Source organism: Callithrix jacchus, chromosome 13 (genome assembly GCF_049354715.1).
Source record: "Callithrix jacchus isolate 240 chromosome 13, calJac240_pri, whole genome shotgun sequence".
Lineage (NCBI taxonomy): Eukaryota > Metazoa > Chordata > Mammalia > Primates > Cebidae > Callithrix > Callithrix jacchus.
The window spans coordinates 83194110-83217449 of record NC_133514.1 but is presented as its reverse complement, the minus strand read 5'-3'; the positions used below and the strand labels follow the sequence as shown (position 1 = coordinate 83217449).

General features: G+C 37.8%; 1 long non-coding RNA gene across 1 annotated transcript in view; it reads right to left on the bottom strand.

Annotated features, from left to right (window-relative positions):
* LOC118146876 (uncharacterized) overlaps positions 1–23340 on the bottom strand; it is a 135125-nt gene that overhangs the window by 7144 nt on the left and 104641 nt on the right. The window contains exons 5-6 of the long non-coding RNA XR_008476049.2: positions 13804–13881; positions 11972–12091 (exon numbers count right to left, since the gene is read on the bottom strand). This is a non-coding gene — a long non-coding RNA (uncharacterized LOC118146876). The remainder of the gene's footprint in view (positions 1–11971; positions 12092–13803; positions 13882–23340) is intronic.

Here is a 23340-nt window from a genome sequence, read left to right as displayed (position 1 = left end):
GTGAGAGGACCCTAGGCTCATTAGTCCAACAGAATGGCCCAGTTCAAACTTACTATGGGTATTCAAAGTCACCCCTAGTTTTAGAAAACCAAGAATGTTTTTGCAATGACCAGAGCTCTAAAAAGCATCTGAGATAAAAGCAAAAACACTTACTTGAAAGGAGGAAAATGGTGCAATGGAAATCGTTCATGTGAAATGAAGAAAGAGTACCTGCCAGCACGCTGATTTCCCCATGCTTTAGTTGACTTCAGGTTTAAGAATTGTTTTTGATATGCATATCACTGCTTCTTGTTCGAGTTAATTTGTTTAAACATTCATGAAGGAGAAGGTTTTTTAATAGAAATGTGCCAAATGTTTTTTTCAATTACAGACAAACTGGGGTGTTTGCTGATCCATGAACAATGTGAATATTCAGTTGTGGAGAGTTTTACTGCCTAGTAACAAAGTTTTTATTTTTACCCTCTCTGTTAAATGCCGGAATCTGTAAGGAAAATGATAGAACACCGCTTTAGCATCAGCTTCCTCACAAATGATTTGTTTTGAGTAAGGCAGCGGCTTGACGGTAGCTTTGTCAGGATTGAAAACAAAAACAAACCAAATGTGTATAGGCAAGAAGCAGAAGAGGAAATAGCTCTGTGGGCTGAAAAAAATCAGTGAGGATACAGTGAGACCAGCAGGAGCATAGGTGAGACTACGTTCATTTTATGATCCAGTAGGTTGAGGGCAGTGTTGTGTGAAATTGGGTCAGAGACTCCAGGGAAGTTTGTCTTCAGAGGCATCTCAGCTGACCTTCCAAAAACAGCCTGGCCTGCGAGTGTCAGTGGTGTGTAGAGCTAGAAAGGGTCAGGAGAGAAGACGGAGGCTCTATGAGAAGGTAGAGCAGCAACTGTCCCATTTCTGTTTTGCTCTCATCTTGTCCCCAGCCCTAACAGAGTCTCTGGCAAATAGTGGTAATAGATATTGTTGAATAAAAAAAATGAATGAATACAGACAATAGACAATAGGAGGATGCCTAAGCAGACTAGCATTTACCTGTAGGAAAAGTGAGTTTCAAATAACCTGTCCCAGTTAGGAAGCTTGTGGTTCACAAACAGTATTCTTCTCTAAGAAAGTAAACAAGAGATTCTCCTAGTGAAACTAGGGTATAATATTATGAGAATTTCATTTTTACAGGCAGGAAGGATTACTACTGAGATGTACTTGGTTGTGAAAGTCCAAGATCTTAAGTTACTGACTTTAGGCTTTCTATATTTCCTCAACCCAAAGGCTGGATCAATTCCAGAGCCTGAGATGAAGTAGATGGAGACATTGACCCCAATACAAAGCTACAAAAGGGCTAAAAGTTAGAGATCAATGTAGTCATGCGCCACTGCATAGCAACATATATGACGGAGGTCTGATGTGATTATAACACCATATTGTTACTGTAACTTTTTTATGTTTTAGTTGCCCAAACACTTACCATTGTGTTACAATTCTCTATGTTATTCAGGACAATAATATGCTGGGCCGGTTTTGTAGCCAAGGCTGTGCTATACAGCCTAGGTGTGCAGTAGGGTATACCAGTGAGGTTTGCTTAGGTACACTCTATAATGTTTGCACAATGACAAAAATCACCTGTGGCATTTCTCAGAACATGTTTCTGTCATTAGACAACACAGGACTGTAACACAAACAGTTTCAATCCCAGTTTATGGCATCTGGGGCAGAAAGAAAACCACTGACAGATATTTCTTCCAAATTATCACTAGAGAAAGGTAGCTGTCACATCCTGTCAGATGAGGAAGCTAAAATTCCTTCCATCTGAGAATACTGGTGTATTTTATTGACTATAAAAATCTATTGTCAGGTTGAGCCTGATCCCCACACTTCATGAAAATATGTTCTCCACAACCACAGCCACTCTCTGGGTACAGCTGTCCCTGAGACTGGAAACATTTAAATACCACTGAAGTCTCTGCAATCAGAAGAGAAGGCGTGGCTTTTGTCATCTGCCCACCTCTAGTGATGCACCATCACTGCTTCCTTTATTGAGCTTATTGGCAGAACTTGCAAAATATATTCCTTCCTTTTGTCCTTAGGGAACAAGAATAACTTTCCATGATACATGTTCTGTTTCCAGGATATCAGGCAAGAACCCTTTCTCTCCTTCTCCAGGTTTTTCATGAAGCAGCCTAAGAATTTCAGTCTTTTATTGAAGACTAGATTTTAAAAGCAGGCATTGGTATTTGTATTTTCTGATGCAGAAAATGCCAGATGAGAATAGTACTATATGTGCACGTAGATGCAATGAATTTATTTGAAGCTTAGGTCAAGCTCCTTAGAAGATGAAGCTAAGATGATGCATGTTGATTGCTCATACTGAGGTCACTCTGGATAATATTGAGATGAATTGAAATACATATTGGCTTAGGTGCTAAAGGTTCCAGTGAAGTTGCGATCCATGGGACCTGCCATTCCTAGTTTAGAAATAACGTTGAATGACGGAATAGCATGTGGGGTTAGATAGACAGAATAGACAGTGGTTCCTGATTGATAATACATAAGCAATTAGCAATTCTAGTGATAAGCTTGATCTTATTACAAATTATCTTAAATGGTATTGGTAACCTAAGTACATAAATTTAAGTTTATTTAGCTTAGTTTCATTTAAAACTGCGTTCCTTAGAGCACTAGTGTTCAATGAAAGTGGCTGAGGACCAACACAGAGACAAAGAGAAGAAATGTAAATGGCCTTCAGGTGGAATGAGGGGGTATTGTGACTCTTCTTTATTTAATGTAGCTTCACTTTCATTTGTTTTCGGTAATAATATTTTTACATACTATTTTCCTTCCTTAAAAAGGCTTTTCTCTTTGCAGTATGAGGGATATTTACTTAGAGAAAACACTACAAAGGATCATGTATGAGAGAGTTCTTAATGTTCTTTATAAATAGATATACAAATTTAGTGACTCCTAAAGACCTAGTCTCAACTTACCTATCTTAGCCCAAGATCTATCAGATTTACACAAGCTGGGCTGATAAGTCTTGCTGTCTGATTGTACCTTCCTGTCAAGGTAAAAGGAAACCGCCAAGCTAATTCAAAGAGTTCATCTTCTCAGCTCCTCCACTCGGGCTACTGAATGACTTTTAAGAAATCCAACAACTGTAACTGTTAGGGCCCCCAATAAGCAATGGTTCCTAACAACAACTTTGGCTCCATTCTTCCAATTTTTGTGATCAATTTCTCATTTCTTACTGAAATTTTCTTGAAAAAAAAAATCACCAGTACTGCAATGTTTCAGAAAAATCACGGGTAGCAGTTCATGAACCTCCGAAGCAGACCTAAATCCCTTCCAAAAACAATTTTACTTTATATTTTAGTGAAAAATTCAGTTGATTATTGAAAAAAAAAACATTAATTTCTTGCTTCCACAACTGTGAATATAGCTCAGTCATAATGTTTAACCTTCTTTCTTACCACTGCAGAAGATAAAATATCATTCCACTTCTTCAATACCAATTCCTCCATCTCTGTACTCAATCTCATCCTGACATTCTCTAAGGAAATAATAAAAAATTTACCTCTCTCCCATCGCCCTAAATCTTTCCCAACTATATTTCAGTTCAAGAGTATCTTATCTTCATTCTGCCTTTGACTCCATGTTTTTTGTCTAATTATCTGTTAAGTTCACTCAACGCATCAATGAAAACAATATATATGTGTTCATGTGCATGTAAAATACTGCCAGAGACTAAATATGAATATGTCACATATATGTATATTATATGGTAGATATTTATATCAATTAGGCTATTCTCAGCTAAAGTAACAGAAACCAAATTAGAACTGGAATCGAAACATAAGAATTTTTTAAATCTTGTATTCTAAGAATTCTGGAAGTTCAATTTTTCAGAGCTAATTACCAAGGTGTCATATCCCGTCTTCCATTTTCCAGAAGTCAGCTTTCATCCCTAGCTTTGTCCTCTTGGTTACAAAATGACTGTTACACCTCCAGAGAGCACAGCTTCAGATAGTTACATTCAAAAGCTTGCAGTGGAGAATAGGACACAGGTATTTCTGTATCTCATATGGAAAACTTTCACAGAAGCCCAACAGCATATTTCTCCTAAAGTCTCCTCATGTTGTCCATGATAACCACTATGCAAGACTCATCCCCTAAAACTGAAAAAGGGCCCAGGTCCCCTAACACCTATGGCACTTGATGCCCTAAGTAAATCATAGTTTTATCAGCAAGGAAGAAACCACACCAGAGGCAGTGGCAAAATACATGTGTTTTGGGGGGTTTTGGTTTGTTTATTTTGAGACAGAATCTCACTCTGTTGCCCAGGCTAGCATTCAGTAGCCCAATCTTGGCTCACTGTAACCTCTGCTGCACAAGTTCAAGCCATTCTCCTGCTGCAGCCTCCCAAGTAGCCGGGATTACAGGAGTGGGCTACCTTTTGTATTTTTAGTAGAGATGGGGTTTCACCATGTTGGCCAGGCTGGTCTTGAACTCCTGATTGCAGGTGATCTGCCTGCCTTGGCCTGCCAAAGTGCTGGGATTACAGGTGTGAGCCACCACACCCAGCCTGAAATGTTCTTTAAGCTACACATCAGTGTTCCTTAATCAGTGTGCCAGGCCTGAGCATCATTGTTGGTTATGGTTTTGTTCTGCTGTATACACAGCCTTAGCTCCATCAGGGTATTTTGTAATTTGGTATTTGTTACTTTTTGTCAATTGACATTAGGATTAAAAATAAAGTAAGCATATATTGGTGTCTGTATGTTTGTAGATATGCCAGGGGAAGTGAAAAGAGTGGAGAAAATTCAATAAAAGTTATAAATTTATGACTAGGTTACTGAACAGAATTCTTAATCATTTATAACACTTGACTGCTTCTTCCACATGTTGGGAAATCTACCATTTAAATAGCCATAGGTCTACTAGCCCAGAAATAGAAGAAATGAGAACAAAGGATCAGGTTGGAATTCAGGGCTGAAAGAGCATCCTGCATTACTCTAAATCATAGTCCTTTTGCATTACACAGTGCTGCGACTATGAAGGAATGATTTTGACAAAGTATAGGGAGAGATCTCTACTCATCCCTATGCTCCTTTAGGCTAAGAAGCTATCTTGATTTTTCAGTGATAGTATGGACTACTGGAAACTTCAAGAGGAATCTCATATTGAATAGTATTTTCTGTTAGAAGTGAACTTGCAGCTTTGGTGATAAAATATTCCTAGAACATGTTTATACAAGATGGCTGAATCAAGCTCTAATTTTTCCTCTTGTTGTATAGTATTGTTATCATCTGTTATTGTATATTAACTGTTGTTATTCTCATTGTATATTATCTGTTATTATTCTGGCATCACCTCATCTTGCCCCTCACTCTTAGCCTCTGCCTCTCCTTATATTTCTTCCTATTTCTTTTTGCTCCTCCATCCCCTCCTTTTTGATTTCTGCTTTTTCCTTTTCTTCTTTCTCTCTGATTTATTTAACCTTAGGTGTCAACTGGAGTGAATGTTTTTACATATTGGACACTATGAGGGGTCCACCCTGCACCTCAAATCTTCACAGTATCAAGGTAAACTGCAATGAGCAGAGCCCATGTTTAGTGAAATTTACCTATGTAGGCAATGTAGATAAATAATTCCCAATCTCCACTCAGAAAAACCACCTTTTCCCTCCTTTGGACTGTGTTTTCAGGCCTTAAATTTTTTATGCTTCTGCTTTAACACTTCACTTCACGATGCCTCCATAAAAAAAGTAATGTCTTTTTCTCTTTTGTTAAGAGAGGAATATCTTCCAAAGCAGCTATCTCTCAAGATGTGTTGAAATCCCAAGAGGAATAGAGTTTTACATTAAAAAAAAAAAAGCTTTCTGAGGTTTTATCCTGTTAGATACTACGCAAAATCATGTAAAGTAAGCAGGGAGATAAAACTGCTTCAGAGAAGTCAGGGCAATTATATTACAAACTAATTGAGGGCAGAATTAGATATCTCTCAGTCTTCATAATACTGTCTCCTATGAGTTTGCATTAAAGTAATTTTATATGGAATGAGTAGACATAAAGATGGTGAATATACAACAAACAAACATGTGTTTTTCTTCCTCTTCATTTTCAAGGGGAAGTAATGTTGCAGTTGCTCATGCTATAGTAACTGGAATTGCTTCCTCTGGGTGACAGACACACCCTTATCTCTACAGAACCAGCTGTGTTTCTCTGTCCTTTACTCCATTTTACTCAGCTGTGTGATGTGACATCAGTACTGGTCACAAACTGAGCATTTGGCCAGGTGTGGTGGCTCACACCTGTAATCCCAGCACTTTGGGAGTCCAGGTCGGGAGGATCACCTGAGGCTGGAAGTTCAAAACCAGCCTGACCAACCTGGAGAAACCCTGTCTCTACTAAAAATACAAAATCAGCTGGGCGTGGTCGCGCATGCCTGTAATCCCAGCTACGTGGGAGGCTGAGGCAGGAGAATAACTTGAGCTCCAGAGGCAGAGGTTGTGGATGAGCCGAGATCATGCCATGGTATTCTAGCCTGGGCAACAAGAACGAAACTCCGTAAACAAACAAACAATAAATAAATAAAACCTGAGCATTTCTGCTTCTTTACATCTTTCTTTCTCTTTTTCATCTCTCCCTATCTTCTTTCCCTTTCTTCCCACTTTCCTTTCCATGCTCCCTTTTTCCCTTCTCTTTCTCTGTCTCCTCTTCTACTTTCATTACACACACCCCCAAGAACAGAGAAAAAAATCTGTGACTGCCTGCATTCACGTTCTCGTTGCTTTCATCCTTTTCTCCCCCTCAGTCTTATAATGTAATGCCAATTATTAGAAAATATAATTCACTGTGTCTCGCACTATTATTTATAATCTACTCAAGCATTTTCTTCACATTCTTAATATCCCCGGTGTCGGAGAGAATTACAGCTGGGAAGCTGACTGCAGGACTCTGTGTAACAAGAGGAGAGAAGACCATTGTTTTCACAGGCAAATTTTCTGTTGTGTGCTGAGGTTTTATGATTTTTCCAGAATAGTTAGATACTTTTGTTATGCCTTAAACATTATTTTTGCTAAAAAACTCAAGACAGTCTATGATTAAGTTTTATCTTGTTTTTTGTAGGAATAAATTTTTTTTTAAATCAGTAGACCATTTTAAAGAATGGAAATCTCTATGCATTTACAAAGGTATCTAAAATGATGACTCTTGAGCAGTTTAGATCTATTGTTTGGCTCTGAGCATGAATGGCTCATTGTATACCTTCTATACCTTTGACACTAACTTTCCCCCAGCCTCTGATCCTCTCTCTATCTCTCTCTTTCTCTTCCTCTTTTGCTCTGTCAACACACACACACACATATTTCGTTGTAAGCTCTCTGTATATCTACTAATAAAGCCTTGATTTTTCCTTCTTAATTTAGCAATTGACATAGTCTTGAGTCCTGGGCAATCTGATCTATCTGTATGTATTTATGTGGTCAAGGATAAGATTCATGAACGTACCAGGAGTCGAGCAATGCTAGACAGAACAGATAAAAAGAAAGTATATATTTTAGAAATAGGATTGCAAATAAGAAAGGAAGTGAAGACAGAAGTAGAGAAATAGCTCATTTCTGCTAGATTAGCAATATGCCATCTGGTCCCTTGGATATGAGAGAAAGCTAATGGCAGTTAATATTAAGATATTGGGTCTATTGTGAGGCCCACAACAGATACATACAAATGCACATACACATACTGCTTCTTTCTGTACCATGAACTGCAGAGACTTTGACTGTCCTGTCTCGGTGATTGGGAGTACTCACCCTCTCAAGCTCCTTCTCCTTGAATAACTCAGAGATGGGCAGCAGTCTCCCCAGCTTCCTGCTTCCCTCCACTCCCCTGCCCTACTCTTCTTGAAACAAGCATATACATGTTTTACATTTTGAGACTTTCAGTGCTAATCATGACAGAAAAAGAGACATGTAATAACAATAATAAACTAGAAGAAGTTACAAACCTTTCAGGATTTTATGTATGATCAAGCTCTCTCTAGCATGCATTTTATAAGACGCTCTGAAATCCATCCATCCATGCAGCTAGATACTCTTGCATAACATTTTTATAAAGTAGATCTCAGTCCTAATATAATCGCTTTGACTTTCTCTATATATTTCCTTACTGTTGGGTTCTACAGTTTAATTAATGAATCAGTTCAACATTTAGAATTTTGGGTTTATTTTTTGTTTACTTGTAAACAAAAATTTTACATTCCAACCAGGCACTATACATTTTTCTATATGAAATAGACCAGAGTGTAAAATCAGCCACTGTCTTCATGAAACATATCCTGTTTAGACAGTGAGTCAAATACAAATTTAATTATGTGTGACCTAAACTATTACCAATGCGTAATGTTGTCCAGCTAAGAGATACTGGATTAATTTCTTAGGACTGCTATAATAAATCACCACTAACTTGGGCTGGATTAAAACAATGTAAATTTATTCTTTCACAATTCTGGAGGCTAGACATTTGAATCCAAGGTGTCATCAGAATGTATTTCTTCTTGGGGCCTCAAAGGGAGAATCCATCCCATGCCTCTCCCCCAGCTTCTGATGGTTGCTGGCACTCCCTGACACTCTCTGGCTTGTAGAGGCATCACTCCAATTTTTGTCTCCATATTCACATGATATCCTCCTCTCTGTGTGTCTCTGTCTAAAGAGACACTTGTAAGTCTTCTTATAAGGACACTAATCACATTGAATTTAGGGCCACTCTAACCCAGTATGATCTCATCTTAAATAGTTACATCTGCAAATATCCTATTTCCAAATAATATCATAATATGAGATTTTAGGTGGACATCAGTTTTCCAGGACATTATTCAGCCACAACAGAGAGTAAATATGGGTCCTGCTACTTACCTGAAAAGTAAGCTTAAACAAGATGTTATTATTGAATACTTTATTCCTCCATCTGTGTAGTATATATTTTACTTTTCTACACAACAAGGAGGCTTACATGGATTTTCAGGGCCCATGAGTTTAAAAATAAGGCATTAATGTTAAAAATGTTCTATCTGGTGTTTAAGTTTAAAAGGCATAGATATTACAACACACACATACACATATATACAGACAAAGAGACAGGGGCCTCCCTGTAGTCTCAACCACTTTCATCTGGTCAGAAGAAAATGTTTGATATTCACATTGCATAATCTCATATCTATTTAGAAGGCAAACTTACCCACTCTCTAGTCCTCAAGTATCTCTGATTCTTGTCATAGCAGGTGTGATAGACAGAGAGAGAAGAGAAAGAGGGAGCACTTGTTACAGTAATTTGATGTAAGCTTGGAGAACTTTGGGCTCCAGGAGCAGGTCTCATGAAACAGTGTCTCTGTCTCTCTCTGACCTTCTGCTCTCTTTCTTTCATCTGCCAAAGGCAGGACCTTAATCTATTGTAGTTTGAAAGATCCTTATTGCATACCCCATAATAGGGGTGTCCAATCTTTGGCTTCCTTGGGCCACACTGGAAAAGGAAGACTTGTCTTGGGCCACACATAAAATACACTAACACTAAAGATAGCTGATAAGCTATTTAAAAAAAAAAAACCCTCATATGGTTTCGAGAAAGCCTACAAGTTTGTGTTGGGTTTCATTCAAAGTCATCCTTACTGCACACGGCCTGCGGGCCATGAGTTGGACCAACTTGCCCTCTAGGAAAGAATGCTAGATTGAGATGCCAAGAAAAGTCTGAACAGACAGGCCTTGCTGGGTTGAGATCATACCCTTTTTGTGCAATCACATTTCTATATAAGTTTTCATCATGCCTGTGTAATGAAGTCTCCATAAAACCCTAAGAGCAGTAGGTTTAGGAAGAATCTGGGTAGCTAAACATCTGGAGGTTCATAGAGGGTGGTGCACGCAGGCAGGGCTTGGAAGTTCCTTACGCCTTTCTCCAGGCCACATCCTATCTTTATCTGTAAGCTTTGTAATATCCTTTATGATAAACTGGTAAATGTATTTCCCTGAGTTCTGTAAGCTCCTCCAGCACATTAATCAAACCCCCCAAATAAGGGGTCCTGGAAACCCCAACCTAGAGCAGGTTGTACAGATGTTCCAAAGGGCCAAACTTGTAACTGTTGTTTGGGGTGCGGGGAGAGCTGTCGGTACTGAGCCCTCAACATGTGGGACCTGACTCTATCTCCAGGTAGTGTCAAAACTAAATTGGAAGGCACCCTGCTGGTGTCTGCTGCTTGGCATGTAGGGGGAACTCTCCCATTTGATCACAGAAGACTTCTGTGTTGTTTTTCTTCTGTGATGATTATTATGTAATATGAGAACAGAGGAAAAACGGTTTCAGTTTTTCCTGAAACAGTAGGTTTTCAGCCTATCTTTAAAAAATTTTGCACCAAACCTCTCCCTGGTCCCATCATGCACTTTTAAATTTATTTTACCTCATAATGAAAATAATTTGTGAATATGGATTAGATGAAACCTGGATTAGTATACCCTGACTCTGGACCCAAATGTCCTGGATTCAAATCTAAGCCACTGTGAAAATTAAAGATAAAATGCATAGAAGATGGCTTATATCAAACAGCCAGGTATAAACTGACTATTCAATAGTATGAGGCATTTCACTTGTGTCATGACTCAGAGCCAGCTCCCTAGGCTTACAACCTGTGCCGTCAAACACAGTTCTGTCTTAAAAGCGGTTCATATTTGGTTTAATGTCCTATTGTCACTGTTTGGAATTCATAATACATTTTGTCTTTGAACTTGAGTTTTATTTGTGACGTTCAATGGGAAAATGGAGCAAGCATGTGTGCAGAGGAGATTCTCTCAACATGTGGGATTACCTTCCTTGCTAACTATTTGCATTTAAAATTTACAAGGTACCAAGAGCACAGAATTCCAAAGGACCTGAAGTGAACTGGAGTGCAATGAGACTCAGAAGTACAAGGTAAGTGTGTAACATCTACTACTGAGTGGGGCCACACTGTTCCCAAGAGGCCACACTTTCCATTTGAACCACAATTTGCTTTGAATGCAGAATTAAGACGTGGGCAGTCTAAGAGTGATGAACACTTGAGGATGCCTGTCGTATCTTTCCTTACACAAGTCACTTCCTTGTATTTCAGCCAACAACTTACACTGAAAATACTGCCTTAGTTGGAAAGAGAAAGTTAGGGCAACACATAGAGAGTATTGGTGGAATGTAAGAGTATCGAAAAGTACAAGCTATCAACAAACAGTTGAGTTAGTTTTGTGCAGTGTCTCCATTGTTTTGGTTAGAACCAAATACATATGAATATATGTCCTTGAAATACATATTGTGCAATTCTGGTGATTCCACATACAATTTAAATGTTCTTACATTTGAATTTAAAACTGGCATTGTACAATATAAAGATGAATAGTAAAATTCATGCTAATTATTTAAATTCAATGTTTCAAGAATGGCATTAAATAGCAAATAAAAAAAACATGGTAAGTCAATCAACAGACCTGCAATAAAGGGAAAACTTTATATTACACTAAGTTATGGTCACATTTTTCCTGCTTTTTAAACTGAGACCCTGCAGCTCCATTTTGCATTAAGCCTCAGAGATTATATAGCCAGACCTCCCATCGTTATTATAATCATTATCAACAGGTCTGGGCTGAAGCTTCGTAGTTAAAAATCACTAGGAAAACTAGAAATAATCTTACAATATTACTATTCAGATCAGGAAACTGTACCTTATCTACACGTCAACACAATTCTCACCCTGTAATTTGTTGCTAAAACTAAGAATATTTCTTAAATTGCACAAATATTGGATTCTGAGGAATGTCAGATTAATTATTTTATATTTCGTTCACATTCCCCTCATGAAGAAAGTGGCAGCATTGTGTTTCATATCATTCCAGCTAGAATTGGCCTCTCATGTCTCCGAGTGATACATTTTTCCAGTTGGACTGCACTTGTGGCAGAGAGCTTGTTCTTACCTGCATTCTGGTTACTCCTGGTGCCTTAACTTCCCAACATCCTGAGTCTTGGGGCATCCTTGTTGCATCCTTTATGTTGGTCAGACCTTCACACAGTATCGTCTAGTTTTTCCCTGGTGACTGAATGAGTGAATAGGCCAAGAAGTTGAACAGACTATAGATTTTTGTAATAATTACAATGGGAAGGAGGGCATCACATCCTGAGATATTACATTAAGTTCTGGTTTTGACTACATTTATGCTTTCACCAGAAAGAAAGCAGCAATGTGTCAGTTATTATAGAGTGTTGTCTCTATCTCTCAGGAATGGGGCTGTTTGATTCCACTGTTTCAGTTTATTATTGTAAGATAAATACTAGTTCTTCCAATGGAAAAAGAAGAGAGAAACTCTAACACAAGTGAACACAGAGACACTGGACACACTTTCTAAAGGTAAGAACTGCCTAAGTCTGTCTTCAATGGATGCAGCCTCTGCCCTGTTAAACATCTGCAAATCCAGATTTCATTTATGTAGTCCCACCCTGAGCAGTGGAGACTTTCACCCCATATATTGCACTGCACAATTGACTTGCTGCCTTGTGGGGATGGGGGGAGTTCGCTCTCCTCTGGTGCTTCATGTATCATCTGGTGCCAGAGGCAGTGACGATACAACATTGATGGACCAATGGACTAATCCAATATGGCAAATCCTATATTCCTGTTTGGGTACAAATGAATAACCTCATATAGTTCTGCACACGTTCAACAAAATGATGAAAGGGAGAAAAAAGCCAAATGGAATTTCCTGATCATTGCATTCCACTTTATTTCTGTTTAAACTTCGTAAGTGAATTCAATGTCTGTAGAAGGCAATTGATGGCTCTAACAGAAAAGGAAAGAAAAATGTTAAAGCCCCAAACCATAATTTGAGCACTGTTAGGCTTGGTTCTCGTCCTTTGCTGGGATCCTCAGCGGGACTCTGCATCTTACAGCCTTCAAAGACCATCTCAGCATTTTAGGGACAAGGGTGGTAGATTCTGCAGAATAGGGCTACAAACCCTACACCTGCAGCCTTTTATTAGTTGGCAAGAAGTCGGGAGGACTTGACATGTATATGTATATGTATATGTATATGTATATGTATATGTATATGTATATGTATATGTATATGTATATGATGTATGATGTATATGTATATGTATATGTATATGTGTATGTATATGTATATGAAGGTAAAGAAGTGCTGTCTCAATTTTGCTTGAAATTTCTCAAATCTCTCATATAAGGGATCATGCTTCATGCCAATCATTTTAGTTTTTTCACAGCCCACCCCATGCACATTTTCAACTTTAACATTCCACAATGTTCTACCATTTACTTTCTCTGCCTATCTCATTCCTGTGCTGTATTTATTTGCCCTGCCTGAAGTCTTCCCTAATCAACCAGCCTATAATATCCTTCTGTCACTGTAAGTTTCTGAAAAAGGTGTTATATATTACCTGTTTGTCATCATGTTCCTCTGCACTTTAATTACGTTTTGCCGAAATATATGTTTCTTCCAATTAAACAAGTTAATTAAGAGAAGGTTTAGAATCTTTATCACCTACAGTTCCTGGCAGTGCCTTTTACATAGTAAGTTCATAATTAATATTTGCTAATAAAAATTACTGCTATTCTTTAGCTGAGCATATAGAGACCATCTGCTTAAAAAATATGTTTGTGTACATGTGCCTAAGTAATTTTTCTCCATATATGTATATTTTAGATATTCAATAAAAGGATTTTTTAAAAAGTTGATTTTTCTCACTTTGGTATATCTACACTTTCTGAAAATAGGTAAAAGACAGAACTTACATTTCCAAGTGCCAAGGTCCACTATAGACTTATCTTGTCTTTGTTTCTCCCTCTCTTGAGCATCAAGGAACAGGAAGTCTGATTCCAACATGATTATATGTGGATGAAAAAAGGAAGAAAGAAGATAAATCCATCCATTATAACGCAATCAGCTGATTTTAAAAATCAGTCTGTATTAGCCACAGAAGCAGACAAAATATCCAGGACAAACGTGCAAAAGGCCCAAAGGGCATAAACAGTATATGCAATGCAAGGAAGGAAGCACTACTGCAGTAAGAGCTAAAAAAATAATTGAAGGTGAACACTATACATAAATCCAGATGAAATTCGAGCTATGACCTTGAGGTGAAAAGGCTCCTTAAACTGCAACCAAAGCTTTCTATTCGGAAGGGCTTAAATCTCTGAAAATTATTCTCTTTCTTTGCATTCATGTTTCACACTTTGTAATGCTAACATAAAAAGGGCAGATATAACCACACTTTGGTGTTTACCATCTTGTCTTTCTTTTCTTCCCAGATAGCTGGTATAGGCTTTACTGCAGATCAGTGTGGGGGGGCCCTTTTCACCTTTTGATCATGGTTTATAATTTTCAATACCAGGTTAGCAAGCTTTCTAATGGAAATTGCCAGTGCACGGAAGAATGACAAAGCAACCATCATGGATGGAAGAAGAAGTATAATCTCTGGAGTCCAAGTCATCTTTTCTAGGGCTTTCAAAAATTATGAGGGAAGATTTAATAAACTTTTGCATGAAATGTGTAACAGAATACCCCTCAATTCTGTTGCCATTGCACTGCAAACTAGACAATACCAGCAGAGAACTAAAGTGTTCGAAGACAGGCTAAGCAAGGTTTTGTCCTGACTGCTTTTCTGTGGCCTCATAGCTAAGTTTGAATCCAACCCCTAAGACAGGGTTGCCAGTGGCATTTACAAATTTGATTCTTCCTTTCTCACCAGACGTGTGGCAGTGATCACAAAGCTCAAACTTATTTCGAATAGTAGCTACAACACACACAGTGGTTTCTGAGTTCAGAGCTTGAAAGGATAAAAACTGGGTTAGGAGGAGGAAGCATGTTTTCCCAACGGGCAATATTTATAACAAGAAGAAGGCTTTTTCCCACCCACTCTACAAGAATAACATGGAGGAAAAGTGAATCCAAGCAGTGATTCTCAAAATGGCAAGATATGGGCAGACTTAAGAAATACACCTTTCTAATTCCCAGGCAATTTATGTTTGTATGCCTAAGTATCCAATTAGCAGGCACAGATGCTATTTTGCATTAAAAATATAAGGTTTTACAACTGCAAACCAGCTGCGCCCATAAATGTCACCAATCACTTTACAAAAGTCTACCAAGAATTTGGACCTGAATATTTTATAACTATTTTCCTCAGCATTAAAAAAATCAAAACTTGATCAGCAATTTTTATTTGTCTGGTAAAATATTTTCCTCAAAGAAGAATAGGAAATAACAATGTATGTGCAGCGATAAGCCTCACAGAAATCAATGGAGATAGATTGTTTCTGACCCACGAAAAGCCTACGTTGAACAACTGCTCTTTCTAGTGGAATTTTTTTTGCAGTGATAGGAATAGTCTATATATCTCCTATTCATTACTGTAACTACTTGACAGATATGATAATTGAACACTTAAATTGTGGCTAACACAAGTGTCAGAGTATATTCTTACTTTTATTTAATTTTAACTAGTTTAAATAGCCACATGAGGCTAGTGGCTACCACACTAAACAGCATATTTCAAATTATTCATGTTGTTACTATATCAATAAACAAATGACAGTCTGAATCAAATAGAAACCTGACTCTATACAAGTTAACCTGTATGAAGCCACTTATTTCTTAGGGCCAACAATAATGGTTCTTCTCATATTGGTGGATAATTAAAAGCATAATGTATTTAAATTATTGGGCCTCTTGTCTGAAAAAAAGTAATTTTTAATCAATGTCTTTTATTTTCCCCTTTCTAATTTTTTATTTTCTCTTTTCTTTCCTTCATCTTTTAGATAGGGAAGAAGAACCAAGAAAAGTAGCATATATATAGTATCCTCAATATATTGCCCCATATCCAAAAAGGGATATTGCTAACCTGTTACTTCATCATGTACTTTGTTCTAAATCAAAATTTTATATGAAGGTTCTCACAATCTATCCTAATCCGCAGGCAACATTTAGGAAATAATAAAATACAGTCAACGTGAACTGCACAGGCCAGTCGTGGTGGCTCGTGCTTGTAATCCCAGCACTTTGGGAGGCCAAGGAGGGTTAATAACTTGAGATCAGGAGTTAAGACCAGCCTGGCCAACACAGTGAAACCCCGTCTCTATTAAAAACACAAAAATTAGCTGCACGTGGTGACAGGCACCTGTAATCCCAGCTACTTGGGAGGCTGAGGCAGGAGAATTGCTTGAACCTGGGAGCAGGAGGTTACAGTGCACCAAGATTGTGCTATTGTACTCCAGCCTGGCTTACACAGAAAGACTCTGTCTCAAAAAAAATAATATTAAATAAATAAACTGTACTTATTTCTCTTGTTGTTCTTTTAATATTTACAGTATTAAAATTTGATAAAAAGAAAAATTATCCAAATACTTCTTGAGAGAAAAATGATTGTCATTGGACCTGGAAGAATAGGATTAGACAGTGAAATGTCATAGAGAAGGAAAACAAAATGAGGGAATAATTGCATATAGTTTACATTTTTAATTTTGATATGCTTAACAAATGTTAGCAAAGCTTAATTGTCAATGTTTAGAAACTTATTTGTTCAAATGAAGGAACGAAGGCCTCTATGAAGATGTGACTCAAATAGAACCATGAAAACTCGCAGCTCTCCCATCCATCCTCCTCCTTTCCCAGGCCTTCCTGCTTCACAGCTACTTGGGAAGAAGACACATCCACCAGGGGCTGTTTTATCTTGTTGTTTCTTTATATTCTCCTCACCCCAATGTGTTACTTCTTTCTTCCCTTTGTTTTGTATTTTATATTTATTTTCTTTTCAATTATACTTCTTTTTATTTATTTGCTTGTTTGTTTGTTTTATTTTATTATTATTATTATTTTTTGAGATGGCATCTGGCTCTGTTGTTCAGGCTGCAGTACAGTGACGTGATCTCAGCTCACTGCAACCTCCGCTTCCCAGGTTCAAGCAATTCTCTGCCTCAGCCTCAAAGTAGCTGGGATTACAGGGGCCTGCCACCATGCCCAGCTATTTTTTGTGTGTGTGTTTAGTAGAGACAGAGTTTCACCATATTGTCCAGGCTGGTCTTGAACTCCTGTCCTCGTGATCCACCCATCTCGGCATCCCAAAGTGCTGGGATAACAGACATGAGCTACCGCGCCCGTCCCGACGTTCGTTTTCTCAATGCATTTTCTCTGGGTATAGTCAACATGACTTAGTGACTTTGTTTAAAACGTAGTGTTTCGTGCTTGACAGGAGTTGGAAGAGAGCTTTAAGTAGTTGATTTGTACATGAAGTTTTCACTTTCTGTTTGAATCCACAGGAAAGGTGATCAAAGAAACTGGCCATGTAACTAAAACCACCAGAAACTCTTGGTCTGTTTGGAGGCAAATGACCGTTATCAACATGAGAATACTTGTTTTTACTAAGGTTGAGAACCCGAATGACTCTAATTTACAATTTAGGTTGTGCACCTTTTGAAGGAGGAAAGGTATCCCACAGAAGAAATGAAACAGGTAGCCAGCATTTTGCAAAAGTATAGGAGAACATACTTTCTTATAAAGAAATTGAGTAGAGCATGCACCCACACATAAATGTGGGAGCTCCAAACAAGTGGATCACAATTTAAATAATAACTAAGGAGTAGCAAAGACCTTGACTAGAGATTAGCTTCAAGGTATAGAACAGCATAAGATAAAAATAGGATGGGTAGACATAAAAGAGTCAAAGGTCAATGACAAAGGGATCCTGGATGGCTTAAGGAAAATATTGTTTTTCACCTTCCACAGGTTTATGGTTTCTTCCGAAGTTCCTAGTAAAGCATAACTAGCACCCCGCCCCCCCGCCCTGGGAATTCTGCAGTGTCTTTGCATGTAGATGTGCACACCTCTTAACACCTAAGACATTCCATTTAGTTGTTGGCTCTTGAGTCCAGTGGTTCTCAATCAATTTTTCAATTATCTTAATAAATTTTAGGTTAAAAAATTTTGAATGGATTAAGATGTTCTCACCTGACTAGGATTGTCAAGATGTTGAGTTTAAGCACAAACTTGGGTGAAGAGCCTCTCTGTAGGACATGTTTGAGATCTGGGTGTTTTTTTTTTTGTGCCTGATTTGTTACTCATTAAACATGACCTTTAGGAAAATATGGGTGACCCAACAGCAAATTATTGACTCAGATCAAAGGTAAAAAATAAAGAAAGAAAGAGGATACCAAGATCCGAAAGAAAATATTTTTACTGCTATTCTCTGATATTTGCACAATTATTTAAACCTACTCAGAGAATTTGCATATTACTAATTCTGTCAATTTCTCTCAGCTTTTGGAAAGACATCATGCAAGCATTATATTCTCCATTTAACAAATGTATAAACTAACATCCAGAAAGTAAGTGGGGTGTTCAAGGAGCCTCAGCATAAGGAAGGCAGAGAGAAAACTAAAACTCTGTTCCCTTTTCATAATGCGGTTTTTTCCCCTCTGGTTGTCTCATATTAAACTGTGCAGATAATGTAAAGGAACACAATCCAAATAGACTCCAGGTAGGCGGGAGACCTTCTTTTAGGCTCACATCAAAGAGTGTCTTTATCTTAGAAGGTAGGCTCTTGTTTTAAAAGCCTGGCATATATTTTTTTCTTTTCTTTCTTTCTATTTTTTCTTTTGTTGCAGTCATTAAAATGTGCCACTGGTACCCTGTGTGCTGACTGTTGGGAGGTTTCTAAGAAAGACTTTGTTATTTATTATGTTCAAGAGGGTTTGTGGAGGAATAAATTGCATACACATAGTGTGATGGCAGCTGGCAGTCAACTGCGACTGCTGTTGTGCACTTCACAACATGTTTTATGTGGCTGGGAACATTTACATTAAGGTCAATTAGGTTGCCAAAATAGAGAATCGCAGCTGAGGGATGCTTAGTGGAGTGCATTGGTGTTTGGCAGGGGAAATGGAACTGATAATCCTACATGTGCTTGGTCTGCCAGCTGGTGGGTGGTCCCAGCCATGCTGCTGGAACACTATTCAATTCAATTCAGCAAATATTTATTGAGTGACTAGATTGTGCAAAGCACCAGGCAAAGTGCTCACGAAGCGGCAAGTCAGCACAAACCATGGCTCCAGTCTTAGAAAGGTTTTTGATAACAATAGGTCCCAATATCTAGCAACAATCACACGATCAACATAAGACAGACATTGTTCTAAATGTTCTATATGTGTTTACTGCCTTAACATTCATAGCAACATTCTAAAACAGGTGTTCCTATTTCCTTATTTTATCAATGAGGAAACCTGGTTGGTGAGGTAGAAGAGTCATTTTTGCTTTTGAAATAGTTTTTGTAATTTTCTCTTTCTGGGCATATGACAGATGGCGTTTCACTGTCACTTTGCAGTTGGGTGTGGCCATTTGTCTGGCTTTAGTCAAAGATATGTGAGCAGCAGTGATGTGTGTCACTTCTTGGGAAAGTGTTCAAGAGGTAGTGTACAACTTTCCTGCTACCCTGAATGAATTAGAGCAGGGACATTGCTGATATAAAATAGTCACAAAGTAGAATGTAATTTAAGCCTCTCCAATTTTTAAGTTGTTTATTGGTAGCAACACAATGTAGAATGGGCTGTCTAATAGAAGGTAAGATCAATAATAATAGACATATGAAGTTAATTGTCAAGAAATATATAGTGCACGATTAAGTTTCAATAAAAAATAGCAATAATGAAAAGAGCTGCCATTTTTTAAGTGTTTAGGAAGGTACTCAGCTCATTGCATACATTTTTTTGAGTGCTCAAAACAAACCCACAAAATAGCAATCTATGTTTTATAGATGAGAAACAGAAGCTCAGGGAGGTTAGGGGAACTACTTCCAATAATGTAAGAAGATAGAGAACTATGAAAAAATCCCAGTCTTTTCTGTTTCCAAAGCTCACACTGCTCCTAATATAGTCTGAAAAGGGCTTCTGAAAATTACTCACACTTCAAGGCTCTGTTCTTTCTTCCCTTTTCTTTTCTTTCCCATTTCTACTTTTTCCTCCTCTCTCCCTTTTCTCTCACCTATAATTTCTTAAAATTTTCTTAAAATTTCCCTCCCATCATTTTCTCCTACTTTCTACCTTCTCATTCTATCCAGATATTTATTGTGCATTTTCTTCCTGCCCACGTAAGAGTAAGAGGTGTGGACTTTTCCTCAATGTTGTCTTCCCATTGCCATTCCTTGAAGGAAATAATTTTTTTTTTTTTTTTTTTTTTTTTGAGATGGAGTTTTTCTCTTTTCGCCTAGGCTGGAGTGCAGTGGCACAATCTCGGCTCACTGCAACCTCTGCCTCCTGGGTTCAAGTGATTCTCCTGCCTCAGCCTCCCAAGTAGCTGGCACTACAGGTGCATGCCACCACACCCGGCTAATTTTTGTATTTTTAGTAATTCTTTAATCTCCCCTCTTGAACCCTGTTTTTCTTTTTGTTGTTTTGTGTGATTTTCTTTCTAGCTATTACCACCTGACAGAATTGGACACTAACTCTTAGCCAAATAATTTATGCCATTATATTATTTTTTTTTTCATCTTGGTTCTTTTTACGCTTGGCTAACTGCAAAGTTGAACATAATCTCCTAATATTGTCAAGAACCATGTTAATGCCTACAACTAGGAAAAAGCAAAAAGAAATTTTGAAAGACAGCAATAAAGAAATTAGTGTTGAAAGATAGTATAAAAGTAGTGATAAAAATTTTATGGTTTTCTTTTCACTGTCTTCTAGAATTTTCTCATTAGTCAGTTAGGTTGGATTCTGAGATGTTTTGCCTTCCCTCAAGAGAATCAGCTCTTCCTGTGCTAAATTGGCATAACACTATATAAAGATCACCAGAGTTAAGGCCAAATTTGAGTTATGGAATTACAGTCCTTATGTAACTCCTTTATTTCTTTTTATAAAATTGGTGATTAGAAACTTTCTCCATTCTTACAATGTTCTACAATTCCACTCAAGAACTTCATTAATAATTGTGGATTCTTTTTGGAATCCATGATTCAGACTGGTTAGAGAGAATGCCTTCCCCCTACTTTTTTTTTTTTTTAGACCAAGTCTCCCTCTGTCTCCCAGGCTGGAGTGCAGTGACATGATCTCAGCTGACTGCAGCCTCCATCTCCTGGACTCAAGCCTCCGAGTAGCTTGGATTACAGGCACATGCCACCACACCCAGCTAATTTTTTTATTTTTCGTAGAGACAGGGGTCTCACCATGTTGGCCAGGCTGGTCTTGAACTCCTGACCTCAAATGATCTGCCTGCCTTGGCCTCCCAAAGTGCTGGGATTACAGGCATGAGCCACCGCACCCAGCTCAAGAAAGCCATTTTTTAAAATCCACAATGTGTCACAGTAATATTTGCTAATATTTGCCAGATAATATTGAAATTGAGTGTTCCTCTATTTTGCCCTACAAAACTGTGAGTTTGTTTACAGTGAACATCAAGATCTTCACATTGCCATCCATGTGCCTAGCTCTTCCTCTGGGACATTGGTGGCCCTCAGTAACAGATCGATAAGGTGAACTAAAGTTATACTTGAAGGTTGTTCCCTCCCTTGACTATAGTTCATTCCAGACTGTCTTCTATTTTTGAGGTGACTTTAGTTTCGACCCACCTCACTTCCTCAAAATTCTCTTTTCTCCACAAAGTGTCTCTTTTTCAAAACCAAGGTTGACAATATATTTACTAAGTAGTCATTAATTAATTATTCCAAGCCGAGTAGATTTTCTCAGTGCACTTTAAAGGGGCTGGCTTCTTTCCTATTTTCCTAAGTTAATTTTGTATGAAAATCTCATTAGCTTCTTGAAGAGGGCACTAGCAACTGGAAGCCTATTCCTGTGGTTTAAATGTGTGCCATTCAAAATTCAGGTGTTGCCAATGTGATAGCATTGAGAGCTGAAGGCTTTAGGGGTAATTAGGACATGAAGCATCTTCCTCAAGAATAGGATTTAGACCCTTATAAAGAGGCTTCATGCAGCATTTGGTTTCTTGCCCTTTTGTCTCCTGCCACGTGAGGACACAGCATTCCTTTCTTCTGGAGGATGCAGCCTTCACTAAATAGCCAATCTTGCAAGGTCCTCGATCTTGGACTTTTCATTCTGTAGAACTGTGAGAAATAAATTTCTTTTTAAAATAAATTACCTAGTTTGTGATATTTTGCTATAGCAGCAGAAAATGGACTAAGACACCTGTGTCCTTTCCAAGACTCCCAGTGAACTCAGCAAGATAGGTCTTTTTCTAGTCTAAAATGGCCTCAATGTTTTTATTCAACAACAAAAAATAACTTGCATATGCTTTGCCAAGTGCTGACTCAACTTTTTCTGCTTCAGGTCACATGACTCATTTATCTACCAGATTCTCAGGTCCATGCTCTCCAAATTCTTTTTTGAAAAAAGGAAAATCGTTTCTATGATCTACTATTACAGTTTGGCAACATAAGAATATTTAAAGCATATCAATAATAAATATTGTGAAGATTCAAAATCATTATTTTTACAGGAATGACTGTATGGTTGATCTGAGCAAAAGTTTTAGAATTAGACAGGCTTAGGTTAAAATCCTGATTGAGCCATCTGTCAGATGTGCTCAAGTTACCTTATCTTTGAGTCTTCAGTTTTTCATCTATAAAATGGTAATAAAATACAACTCAAAGATTCCCATCATGATTAAATGCAATAACATCTGGAATATTGTACTTCTATAATAAACAGTAGCTCTTGTTATTATAATATGATTCTTGTAAGCAATACTTGAAGAATCGAGATCTGAGAGAAGTAAAATAATCAAGGGAAGCAGAATTCCTTAGGCCCCTCCCAAGAGCCATCTCTTTTTTTTTTTTCCTTCTTTGTAAGATGTGGAAAAATCCATTTACAGCCTAAGATAGGATCTGATGGAAAAGAATGCCTCTTTGTTTTGTCTTCACCATGAGTGGATTTTGATAAACATTTGGTCAATTAGAAGATAAAATTTGTATTCTTCTTGCAGAAGTCTCCTCTCAAGTCTCTTCACACAGATGCCTGCAGTATTAGGACCTATCCAAATGTTCAGACTCCTTTCAGTATTAGATGACCAGAAGAAAATAGAGTCAGCAACCCTGCGGTCTGCTCTAAATAACTCATCTCAATAACTTCCATCAGAACAATACCATGAAATGACACATTAAGTCATTTCCTAACAATTTAACACCAAATTCAGAAATAAATTATAACAAAGGTGGAACAAAGTTGGAATTCTTGCTAGTTTATACCTGCAATATCCATTGCAACACACCTATTTTTTTTAGTATTGTCCCAGTAGGGTGTTCTGTAATCTCAAATGGAAGAAGTTGTTTCCCA